Source organism: Stigmatopora nigra, unplaced genomic scaffold (genome assembly GCF_051989575.1).
Source record: "Stigmatopora nigra isolate UIUO_SnigA unplaced genomic scaffold, RoL_Snig_1.1 HiC_scaffold_24, whole genome shotgun sequence".
Classification (NCBI taxonomy): domain Eukaryota; kingdom Metazoa; phylum Chordata; class Actinopteri; order Syngnathiformes; family Syngnathidae; genus Stigmatopora; species Stigmatopora nigra.
In genome coordinates this window covers 1,919,655-1,937,824 of record NW_027551603.1, presented here as the reverse complement: position 1 = coordinate 1,937,824, position 18,170 = coordinate 1,919,655, and the positions used below count along the sequence as shown (strand labels likewise).

Sequence of the window (18,170 nt, the reverse complement as noted above, 5' to 3'; positions counted from 1 at the left end):
GAGCAGTACCGCTCACGGCCATACCACCCTGAAAAGGCCCGATCTCGTCCGATCTCGGAAGCCAAGGATGGTTCGGCCTGTTTAGTACCTGAATGGGAGACCGCTTGGGAATACCAGGTGCTGTGAGCATCATACCCCGCATCTTTTTCGACATTTCATGGGTGTCCATCTGCAAGTGCAGTACCGCTCACGGCCATACCACCCTGAAAAGGCCCGATCTCGCCCGATCTCGGCAGCCAAGCATGGTTCGGCCTGTTTAGTACCTGATTGGGAGACCGCTTGGGAATACCAGGTGCTGTGAGCATCATACCCCGCATCTTTTTCGACATTTCATGGGTGTCCATCTGCAAGTGCAGTACCGCTCACGGCCATACCACCCTGAAAAGGCCCGATCCCGCCCGATCTCGGCAGCCAAGCATGGTTCGGCCTGTTTAGTACCTGATTGGGAGACCGCTTGGGAATACAAGGTCCTGTGAGCATCATACCCCGCATCTTATTCGACATTTCATGGGTGTCCATCTGCAAGAGCAGTACCGCTCACGGCCATACCACCCTGATAAGGCCCGATCTCGCCCGATCTCGTCCGATCTCGGAAGCCAAGCATGGTTCGGCCTGTTTAGTACCTGATTGGGAGACCGCTTGGGAATATCAGGTGCTGTGAGCATCTTGCCCCGCATCTTTTTCGACATTTCATGGGTGTCCATCTGCAAGAGCAGTACCCCTCACGGCCATAACACCCTGATAAGGCCCGATCTCGCCCGATCTCGTCCGATCTCGGAAGCCAAGCATAGTTGGTCTGGTTAGTACCTGATTGGGAGACCGCTTGTGAATACCAGGTGCTGTGAGCATCATACCCCGCATCTTTTTCGACATTTCATGGGTGTCCATCTGCAAGAGCAGTACCGCTCACAGCCATACCACCCTGAAAAGGCCCGATCTCGTCCGATCTCGGAAGCCAAGCATTATTCGGCCTGGTTAGTACCTGATTGGGAGACCGCTTGGGAATACCAGGTGCTGTGAGAACCATGCCCCGCATCTTTTTCGACATTTCATGGGTGTCCATCTGCTAGTGCAGTACCGCTCACGGCCATACCACCCTGAAAAGGCCCGATCTCGTCCGATCTCGGAAGCCAAGCATGGTTCAGCCTGGTTAGTACCTGATTGGGAGACCGCTTGGGAATACCAGGTGCTGTGAGCATCATACCCCGCATCTTTTTCGACATTTCATGGGTGTCCATCTGCAAGAGCAGTACCGCTCACGGCCATACCACCCTGAAAAGGCCCGACCTCGCCCGATCTCGTCCGATCTCGGAAGCCGAGCATGGTTCGGCCTGTTTAGTACCTGATTGGGGGACCGCTTGGGAATACCAGGTGCTGTGAGCATCATACCCTGCATCTTTTTCGACATTTCATGGGTGTCCATCTGCTAGTGCAGTACCGCTCACGGCCATACCACCCTGAAAAGGCCCGATCTCGTCCGATCTCGTCCGATCTCGGCAGCCAAGCATGGTTCGGCCTGGTTAGTACCTGATTGGGAGACCGCTTGGGAATACCAGGTGCTGTGAGCATCATACCCCGCATCTTTTTCGACATTTCATGGGTGTCCATCTGCTAGTGCAGTACTGCTCACGGCCATACCACCCTGAAAAGGCCCGATCTCGTCCGATTTCGGAAGCCAAGCATGGATCGGCCTGTTTAGTACCTGATCGGGAGACCGCTTGGGAATACCAGGTGCTGTGAGCATCATACCCCGCATCTTTTTGGACATTTCATGGGTGTCCATCTGCAGGAGCAGTACCGCTCACGGCCATACCACCCTGAAAAGGCCCGATCTCGTCCGTTCTCGGAAACCAAGCATGGTTCGGCCTGGTTAGTACCTGATTGGGAGACCGCTTGGGAATACCAGGTGCTGTGAGCATCATACCCTGCATCTTTTTCGACATTTCATGGGTGTCCATCTGCAAGAGCAGTACCGCTCACGGCCATACCACCCTGAAAAGGCCCGATCTCGTCTGATCTCGGAAGCCAAGCATGGTTCGGCCTGGTTAGTACCTGGTTGGGAGACCGCTTGGGAATACCAGGTGCTGTGAGCATCATACCCCGCATCTTTTTCGACATTTCATGGGTGTCCATCTGCTAGTGCAGTACCGCTCACGGCCATACCACCCTGAAAAGGCCCGATCTCGTCCGATCTCGGCAGCCAAGCATGGTTCGGCCTGTTTAGTACCTGATTGGGAGACCGCTTGGGAATACCAGGTGCTGTGAGCATCATACCCCGCATCTTTTTCGACATTTCATGGGTGTCCATCTGCAAGAGCAGTACCGCTCACGGCCATACCACCCTGAAAAAGCCCGATTTCGTCCGATCTCGGAAGCCAAGCATGGTTCGGCCTGGTTAGTACCTGATTGGGAGACCGCTTGGGAATACCAGGTGCTGTGAGCATCATACCCCGCATCTTTTTCGACATTTCATGGGTGTCCATCTGCTAGTGCAGTACCGCTCACGGCCATACCACCCTGAAAAGGCCCGATCTCGTCCGATTTCGGAAGCCAAGCATGGTTCGGCCTGGTTAGTAGCTGATTGGGAGACCGCTTGGGAATACCAGGTGCTGTGAGCATCATACCCCGCATCTTTTTCGACATTTCATGGGTGTCCATCTGCAAGAGCAGTACCGCTCACGGCCATACCACCCTGAAAAGGCCCGATCTCGCCCGATCTCGGCAGCCAAGCATGGTTCGGCCTGGTTAGTACCTGATTGGGAGACCGCTTGGGAATACCAGGTGCTGTGAGCATCATACCCCGCATCTTTTTCGACATTTCATGGGTGTCCATCTGCTAGTGCAGTACCGCTCACGGCCATACCACCCTGAAAAGGCCCGATCTCGTCCGATCTCGGAAGCCAAGCATGGTTCGGCCTGTTTAGTACCTGATTGGGAGACCGCTTGGGAATACCAGGTGCTGTGAGCATCATACCCCGCATCTTTTTCGACATTTCATGGGTGTCCATCTGCAAGAGCAGTACCGCTCACGGCCATACCACCCTGATAAGGCCCGATCTCGCCCGAACTCGTCCGATCTCGGCAGCCAAGCATGGGTCGGCCTGGTTAGTACCTGATTGGGAGACCGCTTGGGAATACCACGTGCTGTGAGCATCATACCCCGCATCTTTTTCGACATTTCATGGGTGTCCATCTGCTAGTGCAGTACCGCTCACGGCCATACCACCCTGAAAAGGCCCGATCTCGTCCGATCTCGTCCGATCTCGGCAGCCAAGCATGATTCGGCCTGGTTAGTACCTGATTGGGAGACCGCTTGGGAATACCAGGTGCTGTGAGCATCATACCCCGCATCTTTTTCGACATTTCATGGGTGTCCATCTGCAAGAGCAGTACCGCTCACGGCCATACAACCCTGATAAGGCCCGATCTCGCCCGATCTCGTCCGATCTCGGCAGCCAAGCATGGTTCGGCCTGGTTAATACCTGATTGGGAGACCGCTTGGGAATACCAGGTGCTTTGAGCATCATACCCCGCATCTTTTTCGACATTTCATGGGTGTCCATCTGCAAGAGCAGTACCGCTCACGGCCATACCACCCTGAAAAGGCCCAATCTCGCCCGATCTCGTCCGATCTCGGCAGCCAAGCAGGGTTCAGCCTGTTTAGTACCTGATTGGGAGACCGCTTGGGAATACCAGGTGCTGTGAGCATCTTGCCCCGCATCTTTTTCGACATTTCATGGGTGTCCATCTGCTAGTGCAGTACCGCTCACGGCCATACCACCCTGAAAAGGCCCAATCTCCTCCGATCTCGAAAGCCAAGCATGGTTCGGCCTGGTTAGTACCTGATTGGGAGACCGCTTGGGAATACCAGGTGCTGTGAGCATCATACCCCGCATCTTTTTCGACATTTCATGGGTGTCCATCTGCAAAAGCACTACCGCTCACGGCCATACCACCCTGAAAAGGCCCGATCTCGCCCGATCTAGGAAGCCAAGCATGGTTTGGCCTGGTTAGTACCTGATTGGGAGACCGCTTGGGAATACCAGGTGCTGTGAGCATCATACCCCGCATCTTTTTCGACATTTCATGGGTGTCCATCTGCTAGTGCAGTACCGCTCACGGCCATACCACCCTGAAAAGGCCCGATCTCGTCCGATCTCGGAAGCCAAGCATGGATCGGCCTGTTTAGTACCTAATTGGGAGACCGCTTGTGAATACCAGGTGCTGTGAGCATCATACCCCGCATCTTTTTCGACATTTCATGGGTGTCCATCTGCTAGTGCAGTACCGCTCACGGCCATACCACCCTGAAAAGGCCCGATCTCGTCCGATCTCGCCCGATCTCGGCAGCCAAGCATGATTCGGCCTGTTTAGTACCTGATTGGGAGACCGCTTGGGAATACCAGGTGCTGTGAGCATCATACCCCGCATCTTTTTCGACATTTCATGGGTGTCCATCTGCAAGAGCAGCACCGCTCATGGCCATACCACCCTGAAAAGGCCCGATCTCGTCCGATCTCGGAAGCCAAGCATGGTTCGGCCTGGTTAGTACCTGATTGGGAGACCGCTTGGGAATACCAGGTGCTGTGAGCATCTTGCCCCGCATCTTTTTCGACATTTCATGGGTGTCCATCTGCTAGTGCAGTACCGCTCACGGCCATACCACCCTGAAAAGGCCCGATCTCGTCTGATCTCGGAAGCCAAGCATGGTTCGGCCTGTTTAGTACCTGATTGGGAGACCGCTTGGGAATACCAGGTGCTGTGAGCATCATACCCTGCATCTTTTTCGACATTTCATAAGTGTCCATCTGCAAGAGCAGTACCGCTCACTGCCATACCACCCTGAAAAGGCCCGATCTCGTCCGATCTCGTCCGATCTCGGCAGCCAAGCATGGTTCGGCCTGGTTAGTACCTGATTGGGAGACCGCTTGGGAATACCAGGTGCTGTGAGCATCATACCCCGCATCTTTTTCGACATTTCATGGGTGTCCATCTGCAAGAGCAGTACCGCTCACGGTCATACCACCCTGATAAGGCCCGATCTCGCCCGATCTCGTACGATCTCGGCAGCCAAGCATTGTTCGGCCTGGTTAGTACCTGTCTGGGAGACCGCTTGGGAATACCAGGTGCAGTGAGCATCATACCCCGCATCTTTTTCGACATTTCATGGGTGTCCATCTGCTAGTGCAGTACCGCTCACGGCCATACCACCCTGAAAAGGCCCGATCTCGTCCGATCTCGTCCGATCTCGGCAGCCAAGCATGGTTCGGCCTGGTTAGTACCTGATTGGGAGACCGCTTGGGAATACCAGGTGCTGTGAGCATCATACCCCGCATCTTTTTCGACATTTCATGGGTGTCCATCTGCTAGTGCAGTACCGCTCACGGCCATACCACCCTGAAAAGGCCCGATCTCGTCCGATCTCGGAAGCCAAGCATGGTTCGGCATGTTTAGTACGTGATTGGGAGACCGCTTGGGAATACCAGGTGCTGTGAGCATCAAACCCCGCATCTTTTTCGACATTTCATGGGTGTCCATCTGCAAGAGCAGTAACGCTCACGGCCATACCACCCTGAAAAGGCCCGATCTCGTCCGATCTCGTCCGATCTCGGCAGCCAAGCATGGTTCGGCCTGGTTAGTACCTGATTGGGAGACCGCTTGGGAATACCAGGTGCTGTGAGCATCATACCCCGCATCTTTTTCGACATTTCATGGGTGTCCATCTGCAGGAGCAGTACTGCCCACGGCCATACCACCCTGAAAAGGCCCGATCTCGTCCGATCTCGGAAGCCAAGCATGGTTCGGCCTGTTTAATACCTGATTGGGAGACCGCTTGGGAATACCAGGTGCTGTGAGCATCATACCCCGCATCTTTTTCGACATTTCATGGGTGTCCATCTGCAAGAGCAGTAACGCTCACGGCCATACCACCCTGAAAAGGCCCGATCTCGTCCGATCTCGTCCGATCTCGGCAGCCAAGCATGGTTCGGCCTGGTTAGTACCTGATTGGGAGACCGCTTGGGAATACCAGGTGCTGTGAGCATCATACCCCGCATCTTTTTCGACATTTCATGGGTGTCCATCTGCTAGTGCAGTACCGCTCACGGCCATACCACCCTGATAAGGCCCGATCTCGTCCGATCTCGTCCGATCTCGGCAGCCAAGCATGGTTCGGCCTGTTTAGTACCTGATTGGGAGACCGCTTGGGAATACCAGGTGCTGTGAGCATCATACCCCGCATCTTTTTCGACATTTCATGGGTGTCCATCTGCTAGTGCAGTACCGCTCACGGCCATACCACCCTGATAAGGCCCGATCTCGTCCGATCTCGTCCGATCTCGGCAGCCAAGCATGGTTCGGCCTGTTTAGTACCTGATTGGGAGACCGCTTGGGAATACCAGGTGCTGTGAGCATCATACCCCGCATCTTTTTCGACATTTCATGGGTGTCCATCTGCTAGTGCAGTACTGCTCGCGGCCATACCACCCTGATAAGGCCCGATCTCGTCTGATCTCGGAAGCCAAGCATGGTTCGGCCTGTTTAGTACCTGATTGGGAGACCGCTTGGGAATACCAGGTGCTGTGAGCATCATACCCCGCATCTTTTTCGACATTTCATGGGTGTCCATCTGCAAGAGCAGTAACGCTCACGGCCATACCACCCTGAAAAGGCCCGATCTCGTCCGATCTCGGAAGCCAAGCACGGTTCGGCCTGTTTAGTACCTGATTGGGAGACCGCTTGGGAATACCAGGTGCTGTGAGCATCATACCCCGCATCTTTTTCAACATTTCATGGGTGTCCATCTGCTAGTGCAGTACCGCTCACGGCCATACCACCCTAAAAAGGCCCGATCTCGTCTGATCTCGGAAGCCAAGCATGGTTCGGCCTGTTTAGGACCTGATTGGGAGACCGCTTGGGAATACCAGGTGCTGTGAGCATCATACCCCGCATCTTTTTCGACATTTCATGGGTGTCCATCTGCAAGAGCAATACCGCTCACGGCCATACCACCCTGATAAGGCCCGATCTCGTCCGATCTCGTCCGATCTCGGCAGCCAAGCATGGTTCGGCCTGGTTAGTACCTGATTGGGAGACCGCTTGGGAATACCAGGTGCTGTGAGCATCATACCCCGCATCTTTTTGGACATTTCATGGGTGTCCATCTGCAGGAGCAGTACCGCTCACGGCCATACCACCCTGAAAAGGCCCGATCTCGTCCGATCTCGGAAGCCAAGCATGGTTCGGCCTGTTTAGTACCTGATTGGGAGACCGCTTGGGAATACCAGGTGCTGTGAGCATCATACCCCGCATCTTTTTCGACATTTCATGGGTGTCCATCTGCAAGAGCAGTACCGCTCACGGCCATACCACCCTGAAAAGGCCCGATCTCGTCCGATCTCGGAAGCCAAGCATGGTTCGGCCTGTTTAGTACGTGATTGGGAGACCGCTTGGGAATACCAGGTGCTGTGAGCATCATACCCCGCATCTTTTTCGACATTTCATGGGTGTCCATCTGCTAGTGCAGTATCGCTCACGGCCATACCACCCTGAAAAGGCCCAATCTCGTCCGATCTCAGCAGCCAAGCATGGTTCGGCCTGGTTAGTACCTGATTGGGAGACCGCTTGGGAATACCAGGTGCTGTGAGCATCATACCCCGCATCTTTTTCGACATTTCATGGGTGTCCATCTGCTAGTGCAGTACCGCTCACGGCCATACCACCCTGAAAAGGCCCGATCTCGTCCGATCTCGGAAGCCTAGCATGGTTCGGCCTGTTTAGTACCTGATTGGGAGACCGCTTGGGAATACCAGGTGCTGTGAGCATCATACCCCGCATCTTTTTCGACATTTCATGGGTGTCCATCTGCTAGTGCAGTACCGCTCACGGCCATACCGCCCTGAAAAGGCCCGATCTCGTCCGATCTCGTCCGATCTCGGCAGCCAAGCATGGTTCGGCCTGGTTAGTACCTGATTGGGAGACCGCTTGGGAATACCAGGTGCTGTGAGCATCATACCCCGCATCTTTTTCGACTTTTCATGGGTGTCCATCTGCAAGAGCAATACCGCTCACGGCCATACCACCCTGATAAGGCCCGATCTCGTCCGATCTCGTCCGATCTCGGCAGCCAAGCATGGTTCGGCCTGGTTAGTACCTGATTGGGAGACCGCTTGGGACTACCAGGTGCTGTGAGCGTCATACCCCGCATCTTTTTCGACATTTCATGGGTGTCCATCTGCAAGAGCAGTACCTGCCATGGCCATACCACCCTGAAAAGGCCCGACCTCGTCCGATCTCGGAAGCCAAGCATGGTTCGGCCTGGTTAGTACCTGATTGGGAGACCGCTTGGGAATACCAGGTGCTGTGAGCATCATACCCCGCATCTTTTTCGACATTTCATGGGTGTCCATCTGCAAAAGCAGTACCGCTCACGGCCATACCACCCTGAAAAGGCCCGATCTCGTCCGATCTCGGAAGCCAAGCATGGTTCGGCCTGGTTAGTACCTGATTGGGAGACCGCTTGGGAATACCAGGTGCTGTGAGCATCATACCCCGCATCTTTTTCGACATTTCATGGGTGTCCATCTGCAAGGGCAGTACCGCTCACGGCCATACCACCCTGAAAAGGCCCGATCTCGTCCGATCTCTGCAGCCAAGCATTGTTCGGCCTGGTTAGTACCTGATTGGGAGACCGCTTGGGAATACCAGGTGCTGTGAGCGTCATACCCCGCATCTTTTTCGACATTTCATGGGTGTCCATCTGCAAGACCAGGACCGCTCACGGCCATACCACCCTGAAAAGGCCCGATCTCGTCCGACCTCGGAAGCCAAGCATGGTTCGGCCTGGTTAGTACCTGGTTGGGAGACCGCTTGGGAATACCAGGTGCTGTGAGCATCATACCCCGCATCTTTTTCGACATTTCATGGGTGTCCATCTGCAAGAGCAGTACCGCTCACGGTCATACCACCCTGATAAGGCCCGATCTCGTCCGATCTCGTCTGATCTCGGCAGCCAAGCATGGTTCGGCCTGGTTAGTACCTGATTGGGAGACCGCTTGGGAATTCCAGGTGCTGTGAGCATCATACCCCGCATCTTTTTCGACATTTCATGGGTGTCCATCTGCAAGAGCAGTACCACTCACGGCCATACCACCCTGAAAAGGCCCGATCTCGTCCGATCTCGTCCGATCTTGGAAGCCAAGCATGGTTCGGCCTGGTTAGTACCTGATTGGGAGACCGCTTGGGAATACCAGGTGCTGTGAGAACCATGCCCCGCATCTTTTTCGACATTTCATGGGTGTCCATCTGCAAGAGCAGTACCGCTCACGGCCATACCACCCTGAGAAGGCCCGATCTCGTCCGATCTCGGAAGCCAAGCATAGTTCGGCCTGGTCAGTACCTGATTGGGAGACCGCTTGGGAATACCAGGTGCTGTGAGCATCATACCCCGCATCTTTTTCGACATTTCATGGGTGTCCATCTGCAAGAGCAGTACCGCTCACGGCCATACCACCCTGAAAAGGCCCGATCTCGTCCGATCTCGGAAGCCAAGCACGGTTCGGCCTGTTTAGTACCTGATTGGGAGACCGCTTGGGAATACCAGGTGCTGTGAGCATCATACCCCGCATCTTTTTCAACATTTCATGGGTGTCCATCTGCTAGTGCAGTACCGCTCACGGCCATACCACCCTAAAAAGGCCCGATCTCGTCTGATCTCGGAAGCCAAGCATGGTTCGGCCTGTTTAGGACCTGATTGGGAGACCGCTTGGGAATACCAGGTGCTGTGAGCATCATACCCCGCATCTTTTTGGACATTTCATGGGTGTCCATCTGCTAGTGCAGTACCGCTCACGGCCATACCACCCTGAAAAGGCCCGATCTCGTCCGATCTCGGAAGCCAAGCATGGTTCGGCCTGTTTAGTACCTGATTGGGAGACCGCTTGGGAATACCAGGTGCTGTGAGCATCATACCCCGCATCTTTTTCGACATTTCATGGGTGTCCATCTGCAAGAGCAGTACCGCTCACGGCCATACCACCCTGAAAAGGCCCGATCTCGTCCGATCTCGGAAGCCAAGCATGGTTCGGCCTGTTTAGTACGTGATTGGGAGACCGCTTGGGAATACCAGGTGCTGTGAGCGTCATACCCCGCATCTTTTTCGACATTTCATGGGTGTCCATCTGCTAGTGCAGTACCGCTCACGGCCATACCACCCTGAAAAGGCCCAATCTCGTCCGATCTCGGCAGCCAAGCATGGTTCGGCCTGGTTAGTACCTGATTGGGAGACCGCTTGGGAATACCAGGTGCTGTGAGCATCATACCCCGCATCTTTTTCGACATTTCATGGGTGTCCATCTGCTAGTGCAGTACCGCTCACGGCCATACCACCCTGAAAAGGCCCGATCTCGTCCGATCTCGGAAGCCTAGCATGGTTCGGCCTGTTTAGTACCTGATTGGGAGACCGCTTGGGAATACCAGGTGCTGTGAGCATCATACCCCGCATCTTTTTCGACATTTCATGGGTGTCCATCTGTTAGTGCAGTACCGCTCACGGCCATACCGCCCTGAAAAGGCCCGATCTCGTCCGATCTCGTCCGATCTCGGCAGCCAAGCATGGTTCGGCCTGGTTAGTACCTGATTGGGAGACCGCTTGGGAATACCAGGTGCTGTGAGCATCATACCCCGCATCTTTTTCGACTTTTCATGGGTGTCCATCTGCAAGAGCAATACCGCTCACGGCCATACCACCCTGATAAGGCCCGATCTCGTCCGATCTCGTCCGATCTCGGCAGCCAAGCATGGTTCGGCCTGGTTAGTACCTGATTGGGAGACCGCTTGGGACTACCAGGTGCTGTGAGCGTCATACCCCGCATCTTTTTCGACATTTCATGGGTGTCCATCTGCAAGAGCAGTACCTGCCATGGCCATACCACCCTGAAAAGGCCCGACCTCGTCCAATCTCGGAAGCCAAGCATGGTTCGGCCTGGTTAGTACCTGATTGGGAGACCGCTTGGGAATACCAGGTGCTGTGAGCATCATACCCCGCATCTTTTTCGACATTTCATGGGTGTCCATCTGCAAAAGCAGTACCGCTCACGGCCATACCACCCTGAAAAGGCCCGATCTCGTCCGATCTCGGAAGCCAAGCATGGTTCGGCCTGGTTAGTACCTGATTGGGAGACCGCTTGGGAATACCAGGTGCTGTGAGCATCATACCCCGCATCTTTTTCGACATTTCATGGGTGTCCATCTGCAAGTGCAGTATCGCTCACGGCCATACCACCCTGAAAAGGCCCGATCTCGCCCGATCTCGGCAGCCAAGCATGATTCGGCCTGGTTAGTACCTGATTGGGAGACCGCTTGGGAATACCAGGTGCTGTGAGCATCAAACCCCGCATCTTTTTCGACATTTCATGGGTGTCCATCTGCTAGTGCAGTACCGCTCACGGCCATACCACCCTGAAAAGGCCCGATCTCGTCCGATCTCGGAAGCCAAGCATGGTTCGGCCTGGTTAGTACCTGATTGGGAGACCGCTTGGAAATACCAGGTGATGTGAGCATCATACCCCGCATCTTTTTCGACATTTCATGGGTGTCCATCTGCTAGTGCAGTACCGCTCACGGCCATACCACCCTGAAAAGGCCCGATCTCGTCCGATCTCGGCAGCCAAGCATGGTTCGGCCTGTTTAGTACCTGATTGGGAGACCGCTTCGGAATACCAGGTGCTGTGAGCATCATACCCCGCATCTTTTTCGACATTTCATGGGTGTCCATCTGCTAGTGCAGTACCGCTCACGGCCATACCACCATGAAAAGGCCCGATCTCGTCCGATCTCGGAAGCCAAGCATGGTTCGGCCTGTTTAGTACCGGATTGGGAGACTGCTTGGGAATACCAGGTGCTGTGAGCATCATACCCCGCATCTTTTTCGACATTTCATGGATGTCCATCTGCAAGAGCAGTACCGCTCACGGCCATACCACCCTGATAAGGCCCGATCCCGCCCGATCTCGTCCGATCTCGGCAGCCAAGCATGGTTCGGCCTGGTTAGTACCTGATTGGGAGACCGCTTGGGAATACCAGGTGCTGTGAGCATCATACCCCGCATCTTTTTCGACATTTCATGGGTGTCCATCTGCTAGTGCAGTACCGCTCACGGCCATACCACCCTGATAAGGCCCGATCTCGCCCGATTTCGTCCGATCTCGGCAGCCAAGCATGGTTCGGCCTGTTTAGTACCTGATTGGGAGACCGCTTGGGAATACCAGGTGCTGTGAGCATCATACCTCGCATCTTTTTCGACATTTCATGGGTGTCCATCTGCAAGAGCAGTACCGCTCATGGCCATACCACCCTGAAAAGGCCCGATCTCGTCTGATCTCGGAAGCCAATCATGGTTCGGCCTGGTTAGTACCTGATTGGGTGACCGCTTGGGAATACCAGGTGCTGTGAGCATCATACCCCGCATATTTTTCGACATTTCATGGGTGTCCATCTGCAAGAGAAGTACCGCTTACGGCCATACCACCCTGTAAAGGCCCGATCTCTTCTGATCTTGGAAGCCAAGCATGGTTCGGCCTGGTTAGTACCTGATTGGGAGACCGCTTGGGAATACCAGGTGCTGTGAGCATCATACCCCGGAACTTTTTCGACATTTCATGGGTGTCCATCTGCAAGAGCAGTACTACTCACGGCCATACCACCCTGAAAAGGCCTGATCTCGTCCGATATCGGAAGCCAAGCATGGTTCAGCCTGTTTAGTACCTGATTGGGAGACCGCTTGGGAATACCAGGTGCTGTGAGCATCATACCCCGCATCTTTTTCGACATTTCATGGGTGTCCATCTGCAAGTGCAGTATCGCTCACGGCCATACCACCCTGATAAGGCCCGATCTTGCCCGATCTCGCCCGATCTCGTCCGATCTCGGAAGCCAAGCATTGTTCGGCCTGTATAGTACCTGATTGGGAGAACGCTTGGGAATACCAGGTGCTGTGAGCATCATACCCCGCATCTTTTTCGACATTTCATGGGTGTCCATCTGCTAGTGCAGTACCGCTCACGGCCATACCACCCTGAAAAGGCCCGATCTCGTCCGATCTCGGAAGCCTAGCATGGTTCGGCCTGTTTAGTACCTGATTGGGAGACCGCTTGGGAATACCAGGTGCTGTGAGCATCATACCCCGCATCTTTTTCGACATTTCATGGGTGTCCATCTACTAGTGCAGTACCGCTCACGGCCATACCACCCTGAAAAGGCCCGATCTCGTCCGATCTCGTCCGATCTCGGCAGCCAAGCATGGTTCGGCCTGGTTAGTACCTGATTGGGAGACCGCTTGGGAATACCAGGTGCTGTGAGCATCATACCCCGCATCTTTTTCGACATTTCATTGGTGTCCATCTGCAAGAGCAATACCGCTCACGGCCATACCACCCTGATAAGGCCCGATCTCGTCCGATCTCGTCCGATCTCGGCAGCCAAGCATGGTTCGGCCTGGTTAGTACCTGATTGGGAGACCGCTTGGGAATACCAGGTGCTGTGAGCATCATACCCCGCATCTTTTTCGACATTTCATGGGTGTCCATCTGCAAAAGCAGTACCTGCCATGGCCATACCACCCTGAAAAGGCCCGACCTCGTCCGATCTCGGAAGCCAAGCATGGTTCGGCCTGGTTAGTACCTGATTGGGAGACCGCTTGGGAATACCAGGTGCTGTGAGCATCATACCCCGCATCTTTTTCGACATTTCATGGGTGTCCATCTGCAAAAGCAGTACCGCTCACGGCCATACCACCCTGAAAAGGCCCGATCTCGTCCGATCTCGGAAGCCAAGCATGGTTCGGCCTGGTTAGTACCTGATTGGGAGACCGCTTGGGAATACCAGGTGCTGTGAGCATCATACCCCGCATCTTTTTCGACATTTCATGGGTGTCCATCTGCAAGGGCAGTACCGCTCACGGCCATACCACCCTGAAAAGGCCCGATCTCGTCCGATCTCTGCAGCCAAGCATTGTTCGGCCTGGTTAGTACCTGATTGGGAGACCGCTTGGGAATACCAGGTGCTGTGAGCGTCATACCCCGCATCTTTTTCGACATTTCATGGGTGTCCATCTGCAAGACCAGGACCGCTCACGGCCATACCACCCTGAAAAGGCCCGATCTCGTCCGACCTCGGAAGCCAAGCATGGTTCGGCCTGGTTAGTACCTGGTTGGGAGACCGCTTGGGAATACCAGGTGCTGTGAGCATCATACCCCGCATCTTTTTCGACATTTCATGGGTGTCCATCTGCAAGAGCAGTACCGCTCACGGTCATACCACCCTGATAAGGCCCGATCTCGTCCGATCTCGTCTGATCTCGGCAGCCAAGCATGGTTCGGCCTGGTTAGTACCTGATTGGGAGACCGCTTGGGAATTCCAGGTGCTGTGAGCATCATACCCCGCATCTTTTTCGACATTTCATGGGTGTCCATCTGCAAGAGCAGTACCACTCACGGCCATACCACCCTGAAAAGGCCCGATCTCGTCCGATCTCGTCCGATCTTGGAAGCCAAGCATGGTTCGGCCTGGTTAGTACCTGATTGGGAGACCGCTTGGGAATACCAGGTGCTGTGAGAACCATGCCCCGCATCTTTTTCGACATTTCATGGGTGTCCATCTGCAAGAGCAGTACCGCTCACGGCCATACCACCCTGAGAAGGCCCGATCTCGTCCGATCTCGGAAGCCAAGCATAGTTCGGCCTGTTTAGTACCTGATTGGGAGACCGCTTGGGAATACCAGGTGCTGTGAGCATCATACCCCGCATCTTTTTCGACATTTCATGGGTGTCCATCTGCAAGAGCAGTACCGCTCACGGCCATACCACCCTGAAAAGGCCCGATCTCGTCCAATCTCATCCGATCTCGGAAGCCAAGCATGGTTCGGCCTGGTTAGTACCTGATTGGGAGACCACTTGGGAATACCAGGTGCTGTGAGAACCATGCCCCGCATCTTTTTCGACATTTCATGGGTGTCCATCTGCAAGAACAGTACCGCTCACGGCCATACCACCCTGAAAAGGCCCGATCTCGCCCGATCTCGGAAGCCAAGCATGGTTCGGCCTGGTTAGCACCTGATTGGGAGACCGCTTGGGAATACCAGGTGCTGTGAGCATCATACCCCGCATCTTTTTCGACATTTCATGGGTGTCCATCTGCAAGAGCAGTACCGCTCACGGCCATACCACCTTGATAAGGCCGATCTCGCCCGATCTCGTCCGATCTCGGAAGCCAAGCATGGTCCGGCCTGGTTAGTACCTGATTGGGAGACCGCTTGGGAATACCAGGTGCTGTGAGCATCACACCCCGCATCTTTTTCGACATTTCATGGGTGTCCATCTGCAAAAGCAGTACCGCTCACGGCCATACCACCCTGAAAAGGCCGGATCTCGTCCGATTTCAGAAGCCAAGCATGGTTCGGCCTGGTTAGTACCTGATTGGGAGACCACTTGGGAATACCAGGTGCTGTGAGCATCATACCCCGCATCTTTTTCGACATTTCATGGGTGTCCATCTGCAAGAGCAGTACCGCTCGTGGCCATACCACCCTGAAAAGGCCCGATCTCGTCCGATCTCGGAAGCCAAGCATGGTCCGGCCTGTTTAGTACCTGATTGGGAAACCGCTTGGGAATACCAGGTGCTGTGAGCATCATACCCCGCATCTTTTTCGACATTTCATGGGTGTCCATCTGCAAGAGCAGTACCGCTCACGGCCATACCACCCTGAAAAGGCCCAATCTCGTCCGATCTCGTCCGATCTCGGCAGCCAAGCATGGTTCGGCCTGGTTAGTACCTGATTGGGAGACCGCTTGGGAATACCAGGTGCTGTGAGCATCATACCCCGCATCTTTTTCGACATTTCATGGGTGTCCATCTGCAATTGCGGTACCGCTCACGGATATACCACCCTGAAAAGGCCCGATCTCGTCCGATCTCGGAAGCCAAGCATTGTTCGGCCTGTTTAGTACCTGATTGGGAGACCGCTTGGGAATACCAGGTGCTGTGACCATCATACCCCGCATCTTTTTCGACATTTCATGGGTGTCCATCTGCAAGTGCAGTACCGCTCACGGCCATACCACCCTGAAAAGGCCCGATCTCGCCCGATCTCGGAAGCCAAGCATGGTTCGCCCTGTTTAGTACCTGATTGGGAGACCGCTTGGGAATACCAGGTGCTGTGAGCATCATACCCCGCATCTTTTTCGACATTTCATGGGTGTCCATCTGCAGGTGCAGTACCGCTCACGGCCATACCACCCTGAAAAGGCCCGATCTCGTCGGATCTCGGAAGCCAAGCATGGTTCGGCCTGGTTAGTACCTGATTGGGAGACCGCTTGGGAATACCAGGTGCTGTGAGCATCATGCCCCGCATCTTTTTCGACATTTCATGGGTGTCCATCTGCAAGGGCAGTACCGCTCACGGCCATACCACCCTGATAAGGCCCGAACTCGCCCGATCTCGGAAGCCAAGCATGGTTCGGCCTGGTTAGTACCTGATTGGGAGACCGCTTGGGAATACCAGGTGCTGTGAGCATCATACCCCGCATCTTTTTCGACATTTCATGGGTGTCCATCTGCAAGAGCAGTACCGCTCACGGCCATACCACCCTGATAAGGCCCGATCTCGGAAGCCAAGCATGGTTCGGCCTGGTTAGTACCTGATTGGGAGACCGCTTGGGAATACCAGGTGCTGTGAGCATCATACCCCGCATCTTTTTCGACATTTCATGGGTGTCCATCTGCAAAAGCAGTACCGCTCACGGCCATACCACCCTGATAAGGCCCGATCTCGTCCGATCACGGAAGCCAAGCATGGTTTGGCCTGGTTAGTACCTGATTGGGAGACCGCTTGGGAATACTAGGTGCTGTGAGCATCATACCCCGCGTCTTTTTCGACATTTCATGGGTGTCCATCTGCAAGAGCAGTACCGCTCACGGCCATACCACCCTGAAAAGGCCCGATCTCGTCTGATCTCGTCCGATCTCGGAAGCCAAGCATGGTTCGGCCTGGTTAGTACCTGATTGGGAGACCGCTTGGGAATACCAGGTGCTGTGAGAACCATGCCCCGCATCTTTTTCGACATTTCATGGGTGTCCATCTGCAAGAGGAGTACCGCTCACGGCCATACCACCCTGAAAAGGCCCGATCTCGTCCGATCTCGGAAGCCAAGCATCGTTCGGCCTGATTAGTACCTGATTGGGAGACCGCTTGGGAATACCAGGTGCTGTGAGCATCATACCCCGCATCTTTTTCGACATTTCATGGGTGTCCATCTGCAAGAGCAGTACCGCTCACGGCCATACCACCCTGAAAAGGCCCGATCTCTTTCGATCCCGGAAGCCAAGCATGGTTTGGCCTGGTTAGTACCTGATTGGGAGACCGCTTGGGAATACCAGGTGCTGTGAGCATCATACCCCGCATCTTTTTCGACATTTCATGGGTGTCCATCTGCAAGAGCAGTACCGCTCACGGCCATACCACCCTGAAAAGGCCCGATCTCGTCCGATCTCGGCAGCCCAGCATGTGTCGGCCTGGTTAGCACCTGATTGGGAGACCGCTTGGGAATACCAGGTGCTGTGAGCATCATGCCCCGCATCTTTTTCGACATTTCATGGGTGTCCATCTGCAAGAGCAGTACCGCTCACGGCCATACCACCCTGAAAAGGCCTGATCTCGTCCGATCTCGTCCGATCTCGGAAGTCAAGCATGGTTCGGCCTGTTTAGTACCTGATTGGGAGACCGCTTGGGAATACCAGGTGCTGTGAGAACCATGCCCCGCATCTTTTTCGACATTTCATGGGTGTCCATCTGCAAGAGCAGTACCGCTCACGGCCATACCACCCTGAAAAGGCCCGATCTCATCTGATCTCAGCAGCCAAGCATAGTTCGGCCTGGTTAGTACCTGATTGGGAGACCGCTTGGGAATACCAGGTGCTGTGAGCATCATAACCCGCATCTTTTTCGACATTTCATGGGTGTCCATCTGCAAGAGCAGAACCGCTCACGGCCATACCACCCTGAAAAGGCCCGATCTCGTCCGATCTCGGAAGCCAAGCATCGTTCGGCCTGTTTAGTACCTGATTGGGAGACCGCTTGGGAATACCAGGTGCTGTGAGCATCTTGCCCCGCATCTTTT

The 18,170-nt window shown here is 54.6% G+C and overlaps 99 pseudogenes; all 99 read left to right on the top strand.

Annotated features, from left to right (window-relative positions):
* The first annotated feature begins 10 nt into the window (after positions 1-10).
* LOC144190028 (5S ribosomal RNA) lies at positions 11-129 on the top strand (annotated as a pseudogene).
* Positions 130-185: 56 nt separating this feature from the next.
* Positions 186-304, top strand: LOC144191305 (5S ribosomal RNA; annotated as a pseudogene).
* A 56-nt stretch (positions 305-360) lies between these two features.
* Positions 361-479, top strand: LOC144185535 (5S ribosomal RNA; annotated as a pseudogene).
* Positions 480-535: 56 nt separating this feature from the next.
* Positions 536-664, top strand: LOC144183256 (5S ribosomal RNA; annotated as a pseudogene).
* Positions 665-904: 240 nt separating this feature from the next.
* Positions 905-1,023, top strand: LOC144183852 (5S ribosomal RNA; annotated as a pseudogene).
* A 56-nt stretch (positions 1,024-1,079) lies between these two features.
* Positions 1,080-1,198, top strand: LOC144189374 (5S ribosomal RNA; annotated as a pseudogene).
* A 56-nt stretch (positions 1,199-1,254) lies between these two features.
* Positions 1,255-1,383, top strand: LOC144185651 (5S ribosomal RNA; annotated as a pseudogene).
* Positions 1,384-1,439: 56 nt separating this feature from the next.
* Positions 1,440-1,568, top strand: LOC144182941 (5S ribosomal RNA; annotated as a pseudogene).
* Positions 1,569-1,624: 56 nt separating this feature from the next.
* LOC144182729 (5S ribosomal RNA) lies at positions 1,625-1,743 on the top strand (annotated as a pseudogene).
* Positions 1,744-1,799: 56 nt separating this feature from the next.
* On the top strand, positions 1,800-1,918 carry LOC144188318 (5S ribosomal RNA; annotated as a pseudogene).
* A 56-nt stretch (positions 1,919-1,974) lies between these two features.
* Positions 1,975-2,093, top strand: LOC144188523 (5S ribosomal RNA; annotated as a pseudogene).
* A 56-nt stretch (positions 2,094-2,149) lies between these two features.
* LOC144188817 (5S ribosomal RNA) lies at positions 2,150-2,268 on the top strand (annotated as a pseudogene).
* A 56-nt stretch (positions 2,269-2,324) lies between these two features.
* Positions 2,325-2,443, top strand: LOC144187263 (5S ribosomal RNA; annotated as a pseudogene).
* Positions 2,444-2,499: 56 nt separating this feature from the next.
* On the top strand, positions 2,500-2,618 carry LOC144190503 (5S ribosomal RNA; annotated as a pseudogene).
* Positions 2,619-2,674: 56 nt separating this feature from the next.
* LOC144189710 (5S ribosomal RNA) lies at positions 2,675-2,793 on the top strand (annotated as a pseudogene).
* A 56-nt stretch (positions 2,794-2,849) lies between these two features.
* On the top strand, positions 2,850-2,968 carry LOC144187635 (5S ribosomal RNA; annotated as a pseudogene).
* Positions 2,969-3,024: 56 nt separating this feature from the next.
* Positions 3,025-3,153, top strand: LOC144187188 (5S ribosomal RNA; annotated as a pseudogene).
* A 56-nt stretch (positions 3,154-3,209) lies between these two features.
* Positions 3,210-3,338, top strand: LOC144185447 (5S ribosomal RNA; annotated as a pseudogene).
* A 56-nt stretch (positions 3,339-3,394) lies between these two features.
* LOC144186883 (5S ribosomal RNA) lies at positions 3,395-3,523 on the top strand (annotated as a pseudogene).
* A 56-nt stretch (positions 3,524-3,579) lies between these two features.
* LOC144184162 (5S ribosomal RNA) lies at positions 3,580-3,708 on the top strand (annotated as a pseudogene).
* Positions 3,709-3,764: 56 nt separating this feature from the next.
* LOC144182538 (5S ribosomal RNA) lies at positions 3,765-3,883 on the top strand (annotated as a pseudogene).
* A 56-nt stretch (positions 3,884-3,939) lies between these two features.
* Positions 3,940-4,058, top strand: LOC144181839 (5S ribosomal RNA; annotated as a pseudogene).
* Positions 4,059-4,114: 56 nt separating this feature from the next.
* On the top strand, positions 4,115-4,233 carry LOC144191668 (5S ribosomal RNA; annotated as a pseudogene).
* Positions 4,234-4,289: 56 nt separating this feature from the next.
* Positions 4,290-4,418, top strand: LOC144186652 (5S ribosomal RNA; annotated as a pseudogene).
* A 56-nt stretch (positions 4,419-4,474) lies between these two features.
* On the top strand, positions 4,475-4,593 carry LOC144185595 (5S ribosomal RNA; annotated as a pseudogene).
* A 56-nt stretch (positions 4,594-4,649) lies between these two features.
* Positions 4,650-4,768, top strand: LOC144188147 (5S ribosomal RNA; annotated as a pseudogene).
* A 56-nt stretch (positions 4,769-4,824) lies between these two features.
* Positions 4,825-4,953, top strand: LOC144184980 (5S ribosomal RNA; annotated as a pseudogene).
* Positions 4,954-5,194: 241 nt separating this feature from the next.
* Positions 5,195-5,323, top strand: LOC144182940 (5S ribosomal RNA; annotated as a pseudogene).
* A 56-nt stretch (positions 5,324-5,379) lies between these two features.
* Positions 5,380-5,498, top strand: LOC144182420 (5S ribosomal RNA; annotated as a pseudogene).
* A 56-nt stretch (positions 5,499-5,554) lies between these two features.
* LOC144182939 (5S ribosomal RNA) lies at positions 5,555-5,683 on the top strand (annotated as a pseudogene).
* Positions 5,684-5,739: 56 nt separating this feature from the next.
* Positions 5,740-5,858, top strand: LOC144182245 (5S ribosomal RNA; annotated as a pseudogene).
* A 56-nt stretch (positions 5,859-5,914) lies between these two features.
* LOC144182937 (5S ribosomal RNA) lies at positions 5,915-6,043 on the top strand (annotated as a pseudogene).
* A 56-nt stretch (positions 6,044-6,099) lies between these two features.
* On the top strand, positions 6,100-6,228 carry LOC144185226 (5S ribosomal RNA; annotated as a pseudogene).
* Positions 6,229-6,284: 56 nt separating this feature from the next.
* Positions 6,285-6,413, top strand: LOC144185225 (5S ribosomal RNA; annotated as a pseudogene).
* Positions 6,414-6,469: 56 nt separating this feature from the next.
* On the top strand, positions 6,470-6,588 carry LOC144190243 (5S ribosomal RNA; annotated as a pseudogene).
* A 56-nt stretch (positions 6,589-6,644) lies between these two features.
* On the top strand, positions 6,645-6,763 carry LOC144187407 (5S ribosomal RNA; annotated as a pseudogene).
* Positions 6,764-6,819: 56 nt separating this feature from the next.
* On the top strand, positions 6,820-6,938 carry LOC144184719 (5S ribosomal RNA; annotated as a pseudogene).
* A 56-nt stretch (positions 6,939-6,994) lies between these two features.
* LOC144183929 (5S ribosomal RNA) lies at positions 6,995-7,123 on the top strand (annotated as a pseudogene).
* A 56-nt stretch (positions 7,124-7,179) lies between these two features.
* LOC144187634 (5S ribosomal RNA) lies at positions 7,180-7,298 on the top strand (annotated as a pseudogene).
* A 56-nt stretch (positions 7,299-7,354) lies between these two features.
* LOC144189775 (5S ribosomal RNA) lies at positions 7,355-7,473 on the top strand (annotated as a pseudogene).
* Positions 7,474-7,529: 56 nt separating this feature from the next.
* On the top strand, positions 7,530-7,648 carry LOC144183181 (5S ribosomal RNA; annotated as a pseudogene).
* Positions 7,649-7,704: 56 nt separating this feature from the next.
* On the top strand, positions 7,705-7,823 carry LOC144191008 (5S ribosomal RNA; annotated as a pseudogene).
* A 56-nt stretch (positions 7,824-7,879) lies between these two features.
* Positions 7,880-8,008, top strand: LOC144183148 (5S ribosomal RNA; annotated as a pseudogene).
* A 56-nt stretch (positions 8,009-8,064) lies between these two features.
* Positions 8,065-8,193, top strand: LOC144186779 (5S ribosomal RNA; annotated as a pseudogene).
* A 56-nt stretch (positions 8,194-8,249) lies between these two features.
* LOC144185426 (5S ribosomal RNA) lies at positions 8,250-8,368 on the top strand (annotated as a pseudogene).
* A 56-nt stretch (positions 8,369-8,424) lies between these two features.
* On the top strand, positions 8,425-8,543 carry LOC144190996 (5S ribosomal RNA; annotated as a pseudogene).
* A 56-nt stretch (positions 8,544-8,599) lies between these two features.
* LOC144183239 (5S ribosomal RNA) lies at positions 8,600-8,718 on the top strand (annotated as a pseudogene).
* A 56-nt stretch (positions 8,719-8,774) lies between these two features.
* LOC144188861 (5S ribosomal RNA) lies at positions 8,775-8,893 on the top strand (annotated as a pseudogene).
* Positions 8,894-8,949: 56 nt separating this feature from the next.
* On the top strand, positions 8,950-9,078 carry LOC144184807 (5S ribosomal RNA; annotated as a pseudogene).
* A 56-nt stretch (positions 9,079-9,134) lies between these two features.
* LOC144185808 (5S ribosomal RNA) lies at positions 9,135-9,263 on the top strand (annotated as a pseudogene).
* A 56-nt stretch (positions 9,264-9,319) lies between these two features.
* Positions 9,320-9,438, top strand: LOC144191319 (5S ribosomal RNA; annotated as a pseudogene).
* Positions 9,439-9,494: 56 nt separating this feature from the next.
* Positions 9,495-9,613, top strand: LOC144187406 (5S ribosomal RNA; annotated as a pseudogene).
* A 56-nt stretch (positions 9,614-9,669) lies between these two features.
* On the top strand, positions 9,670-9,788 carry LOC144184717 (5S ribosomal RNA; annotated as a pseudogene).
* Positions 9,789-9,844: 56 nt separating this feature from the next.
* On the top strand, positions 9,845-9,963 carry LOC144187633 (5S ribosomal RNA; annotated as a pseudogene).
* Positions 9,964-10,019: 56 nt separating this feature from the next.
* On the top strand, positions 10,020-10,138 carry LOC144190238 (5S ribosomal RNA; annotated as a pseudogene).
* A 56-nt stretch (positions 10,139-10,194) lies between these two features.
* Positions 10,195-10,313, top strand: LOC144190624 (5S ribosomal RNA; annotated as a pseudogene).
* A 56-nt stretch (positions 10,314-10,369) lies between these two features.
* LOC144191006 (5S ribosomal RNA) lies at positions 10,370-10,488 on the top strand (annotated as a pseudogene).
* A 56-nt stretch (positions 10,489-10,544) lies between these two features.
* On the top strand, positions 10,545-10,673 carry LOC144183147 (5S ribosomal RNA; annotated as a pseudogene).
* A 56-nt stretch (positions 10,674-10,729) lies between these two features.
* Positions 10,730-10,858, top strand: LOC144186778 (5S ribosomal RNA; annotated as a pseudogene).
* A 56-nt stretch (positions 10,859-10,914) lies between these two features.
* On the top strand, positions 10,915-11,033 carry LOC144186992 (5S ribosomal RNA; annotated as a pseudogene).
* Positions 11,034-11,089: 56 nt separating this feature from the next.
* LOC144190984 (5S ribosomal RNA) lies at positions 11,090-11,208 on the top strand (annotated as a pseudogene).
* Positions 11,209-11,264: 56 nt separating this feature from the next.
* On the top strand, positions 11,265-11,383 carry LOC144182029 (5S ribosomal RNA; annotated as a pseudogene).
* A 56-nt stretch (positions 11,384-11,439) lies between these two features.
* On the top strand, positions 11,440-11,558 carry LOC144191579 (5S ribosomal RNA; annotated as a pseudogene).
* Positions 11,559-11,614: 56 nt separating this feature from the next.
* LOC144190879 (5S ribosomal RNA) lies at positions 11,615-11,733 on the top strand (annotated as a pseudogene).
* A 56-nt stretch (positions 11,734-11,789) lies between these two features.
* LOC144182475 (5S ribosomal RNA) lies at positions 11,790-11,908 on the top strand (annotated as a pseudogene).
* Positions 11,909-11,964: 56 nt separating this feature from the next.
* LOC144182607 (5S ribosomal RNA) lies at positions 11,965-12,093 on the top strand (annotated as a pseudogene).
* A 56-nt stretch (positions 12,094-12,149) lies between these two features.
* Positions 12,150-12,278, top strand: LOC144185576 (5S ribosomal RNA; annotated as a pseudogene).
* A 56-nt stretch (positions 12,279-12,334) lies between these two features.
* LOC144189145 (5S ribosomal RNA) lies at positions 12,335-12,453 on the top strand (annotated as a pseudogene).
* A 56-nt stretch (positions 12,454-12,509) lies between these two features.
* On the top strand, positions 12,510-12,628 carry LOC144191421 (5S ribosomal RNA; annotated as a pseudogene).
* A 56-nt stretch (positions 12,629-12,684) lies between these two features.
* LOC144186219 (5S ribosomal RNA) lies at positions 12,685-12,803 on the top strand (annotated as a pseudogene).
* A 251-nt stretch (positions 12,804-13,054) lies between these two features.
* Positions 13,055-13,173, top strand: LOC144191005 (5S ribosomal RNA; annotated as a pseudogene).
* A 56-nt stretch (positions 13,174-13,229) lies between these two features.
* Positions 13,230-13,358, top strand: LOC144182936 (5S ribosomal RNA; annotated as a pseudogene).
* A 56-nt stretch (positions 13,359-13,414) lies between these two features.
* Positions 13,415-13,543, top strand: LOC144183928 (5S ribosomal RNA; annotated as a pseudogene).
* A 56-nt stretch (positions 13,544-13,599) lies between these two features.
* On the top strand, positions 13,600-13,718 carry LOC144185425 (5S ribosomal RNA; annotated as a pseudogene).
* A 56-nt stretch (positions 13,719-13,774) lies between these two features.
* On the top strand, positions 13,775-13,893 carry LOC144190973 (5S ribosomal RNA; annotated as a pseudogene).
* Positions 13,894-13,949: 56 nt separating this feature from the next.
* Positions 13,950-14,068, top strand: LOC144183238 (5S ribosomal RNA; annotated as a pseudogene).
* A 56-nt stretch (positions 14,069-14,124) lies between these two features.
* LOC144188850 (5S ribosomal RNA) lies at positions 14,125-14,243 on the top strand (annotated as a pseudogene).
* Positions 14,244-14,299: 56 nt separating this feature from the next.
* On the top strand, positions 14,300-14,428 carry LOC144184805 (5S ribosomal RNA; annotated as a pseudogene).
* Positions 14,429-14,484: 56 nt separating this feature from the next.
* On the top strand, positions 14,485-14,613 carry LOC144185807 (5S ribosomal RNA; annotated as a pseudogene).
* A 56-nt stretch (positions 14,614-14,669) lies between these two features.
* Positions 14,670-14,788, top strand: LOC144191642 (5S ribosomal RNA; annotated as a pseudogene).
* Positions 14,789-14,844: 56 nt separating this feature from the next.
* Positions 14,845-14,973, top strand: LOC144184275 (5S ribosomal RNA; annotated as a pseudogene).
* Positions 14,974-15,029: 56 nt separating this feature from the next.
* LOC144182229 (5S ribosomal RNA) lies at positions 15,030-15,148 on the top strand (annotated as a pseudogene).
* Positions 15,149-15,204: 56 nt separating this feature from the next.
* LOC144191619 (5S ribosomal RNA) lies at positions 15,205-15,332 on the top strand (annotated as a pseudogene).
* A 56-nt stretch (positions 15,333-15,388) lies between these two features.
* LOC144191190 (5S ribosomal RNA) lies at positions 15,389-15,507 on the top strand (annotated as a pseudogene).
* A 56-nt stretch (positions 15,508-15,563) lies between these two features.
* LOC144191761 (5S ribosomal RNA) lies at positions 15,564-15,682 on the top strand (annotated as a pseudogene).
* Positions 15,683-15,738: 56 nt separating this feature from the next.
* On the top strand, positions 15,739-15,867 carry LOC144183857 (5S ribosomal RNA; annotated as a pseudogene).
* A 56-nt stretch (positions 15,868-15,923) lies between these two features.
* On the top strand, positions 15,924-16,042 carry LOC144186366 (5S ribosomal RNA; annotated as a pseudogene).
* A 56-nt stretch (positions 16,043-16,098) lies between these two features.
* On the top strand, positions 16,099-16,217 carry LOC144182722 (5S ribosomal RNA; annotated as a pseudogene).
* Positions 16,218-16,273: 56 nt separating this feature from the next.
* Positions 16,274-16,392, top strand: LOC144187449 (5S ribosomal RNA; annotated as a pseudogene).
* A 56-nt stretch (positions 16,393-16,448) lies between these two features.
* Positions 16,449-16,567, top strand: LOC144191473 (5S ribosomal RNA; annotated as a pseudogene).
* Positions 16,568-16,623: 56 nt separating this feature from the next.
* LOC144186517 (5S ribosomal RNA) lies at positions 16,624-16,732 on the top strand (annotated as a pseudogene).
* Positions 16,733-16,788: 56 nt separating this feature from the next.
* Positions 16,789-16,907, top strand: LOC144181735 (5S ribosomal RNA; annotated as a pseudogene).
* Positions 16,908-16,963: 56 nt separating this feature from the next.
* On the top strand, positions 16,964-17,092 carry LOC144184507 (5S ribosomal RNA; annotated as a pseudogene).
* A 56-nt stretch (positions 17,093-17,148) lies between these two features.
* Positions 17,149-17,267, top strand: LOC144189746 (5S ribosomal RNA; annotated as a pseudogene).
* A 56-nt stretch (positions 17,268-17,323) lies between these two features.
* Positions 17,324-17,442, top strand: LOC144190608 (5S ribosomal RNA; annotated as a pseudogene).
* Positions 17,443-17,498: 56 nt separating this feature from the next.
* Positions 17,499-17,617, top strand: LOC144186946 (5S ribosomal RNA; annotated as a pseudogene).
* Positions 17,618-17,673: 56 nt separating this feature from the next.
* LOC144185475 (5S ribosomal RNA) lies at positions 17,674-17,802 on the top strand (annotated as a pseudogene).
* A 56-nt stretch (positions 17,803-17,858) lies between these two features.
* On the top strand, positions 17,859-17,977 carry LOC144181961 (5S ribosomal RNA; annotated as a pseudogene).
* A 56-nt stretch (positions 17,978-18,033) lies between these two features.
* LOC144190704 (5S ribosomal RNA) lies at positions 18,034-18,152 on the top strand (annotated as a pseudogene).
* The last annotated feature ends 18 nt before the right edge of the window (positions 18,153-18,170 follow it).